Below are 2,727 nucleotides of genomic sequence, written 5' to 3'. Positions count from 1 at the left end.
AGCATAGGAGATCCTTTACAATGGAATGGTCCCAAAAAGTACAGAAGAGGCTGCCTGGGCTGTTTCTCTGACTTTGATTACACACTATTTCCAAGGCCTTCAGGACCCTCATATATAGATCACTAGTATAAGTTAAAAGTTCAAAACAAAAGAATAATAAGACAGATGATAAATGCTGCTTATTGTAAAAATTCAAACCATGAACAAGCCCAGGTGGCAGATATTGTGGGTGCCCCATCCAAAAACCTTGGCTATCACCATTCTCATGCATACCAGTAATACCTCTTCTAAGCCCCTGACTCCCAGTCTGAGAGCTGTCTTGGGCTTGCCCAAGCACGGAATAATGAAAGTAAATGACCCAGGAGTGGTTCTCAGCTTATGATGGCAGAAGCTGGTATGTGACTGACTCTTTCTCTTTTCTGCAGGATAAGAAAATTCTAAGGTAGTGGTAGTCTACACCAGTTTTTAGTTGCCCCAGTTGCCCACAGTGATAACCTCATCACTAACATGTTCTATACTAATTTTCTTCCTTTCCTGTTTCATATTCCCACTTTCCTCCCAGTACTTCCTAGGTGCAACTCTTAGTTAAACTACTTGCCCTCAAATCCTTGTCTCTGGAACTGCTTGTCTGGGAACCCAACTTGGAATAGCCCATATAAGAACAATGACCATCAGAATATGTAATAGTCTTTGAAAAATGGCTTCCTGTTGCTCAAAGCAACAAACTCCATTTTTTGTGCCTTTTATTATATGAATAATTTATTTATAAAAGATATCCTATCATTAACCAATATATTAAGGCTATACCTTGAGTAAGCTATATATTTCCATATTTCCAACAGGTACCTGAATAACTTAAAATTCTTTGAGCAACCTTTTTCTAGATATGAATAGATGGTCATTGGTTTTTGTTCTTTTTTTTTTTTTTTAGTTCTGTAAATGTTTTATTTTTATTTATTTATTTATTTATTTTTTTATTATTGTACACAAATGGGATACATCTTGTTTCTCTATTTGTACATGGCGTAAAGGCATACCATTTGTGTAATCATAAATTTACATAGGGTAATGTTTGATTCATTCTGTTATTTTTTTCCCTTCCCCCCACCCCTCCCACCCCTCTTTTCCCTCTATACAGTCCTTCCTTCCTCCATTCTTGCCCCCCTCCCTAAACCTAACTCTAACCCTAACACTAACTCTTTCCACCCCCCGTTATGTGTCCTCATCCACTTATTAGCGATATCATTCTTCCTTTGGTTTTTTGAGATTGGCTTATCTCACTTAGCATGATATTCTCCAGTTTCATCCATTTGCCTGCAAATGCCATAATTTTATCATTCTTTATGGCTGAGTAATATTCCATTGTATATATATACCACAGTTTCTTTATCCATTCATCAATTGAAGGACATCTAGGTTGGTTCCACAATCTGGCTATTGTGAACTGAGCAGCTATGAACATTGATGTGGCTGTACCTCTGTAATATGCTGATTTTACATCCTTTGGGTATAGGCCAAGGAGTGGGATAGCTGGGTCACATGGTGGTTCCATTCCAAGTTTTCTAAGGAGTCTCCATACTGCTTTCCAGAGTGGCTGCACTAATTTGCAGCCCCACTAGCAATGTATGAGTGTACCTTTCTCCCCACATCCTCGCCAACACCTGTTGTTGCTTGTATTCTTGATAATCGCCATTCTAATTGGGGTGAGATGGAATCTTAGGGTGGTTTTGATTTGCATTCTCTTATTACTAGAGATGTTGAACATTTTTCCATATGTTTGTTGATTGCTTGTAGATCTTCTTCTGTGAAGTGTCTATTCATTTCCTTAGCCCATTTGTCAATTGGATTACTTGCATTCTTGGTGTAGAGTTTTTTGAGTTCTTTATAGATTCTGGAGATTAGTGCTCTATCTGAAGTATGATTGGCAAAGATTTTCTCCCACTCTGTAGGCTCTTTCTTTGCATTCCTGATAGTTTCCTTTGCTGAGAGAAAGCTTTTTAGTTTGAATCTATCCCAGTTATTGATTTTTGCTTTTATTTCTTGTGCTATGGGAGTCCTGTTGAGGAAGTCTGGTCCTAAGCCGACATGTTGAAGCTCTGGACCTACTTTTTCTTCTATAAGATTCACTGTCTCTGGTCTGATTCCGAGGTCCTTAATCCATTTTGAGTTTAGTTTCGTGCATGGTGAGAGATATGGGTTTAGTTTCATTCTGTTGCATATGGATTTCCAATTCTCCCAGCACCATTTGTTGAAGAGGCTATCTTTTCTCCATTGCATATTTTTGGCACCTTTGTCTAGTATGAGAAAATTGTATTTATTTGGGTTTGTGTCCGTGTCCTCTATTCTGTACCATAGATCTACCTTTCTATTTTGGTACCAATACCATGCTGTTTTTGTTACTGTTGCTTTGCAGTAGAGTTGAAGATCGGGTATTGCGATACCCCCTGCTTCACTCTTTCTGCCAAGGATTGCTTTAGCTATTCTGGGTTTTTTATTCTTCCAGATGAATTTCATAATTTCTTGCTCTATTTCTGTAAGGTACATCATTGGGATTTTAATTGGAATTGCATTGAATCTGTATAGCACTTTTGGTAGTATGGCCATTTTGACAATATTAATTCTTCCTATCCAAGAACATGGGAGATCTTTCCATCTTCTGAGGTTTTCTTTAATTTCTTTCTTTAGTGTTCTGTAGTTCTCATTGTAGAGGTCTTTCACCTCTTTTGT

The sequence above is a fragment of the Sciurus carolinensis genome, chromosome X (genome assembly GCF_902686445.1).
Source record: "Sciurus carolinensis chromosome X, mSciCar1.2, whole genome shotgun sequence".
NCBI lineage: Eukaryota > Metazoa > Chordata > Mammalia > Rodentia > Sciuridae > Sciurus > Sciurus carolinensis.
The sequence above is the reverse complement of the archived record's forward strand: the minus strand, read 5'-3'. Positions refer to the sequence as shown.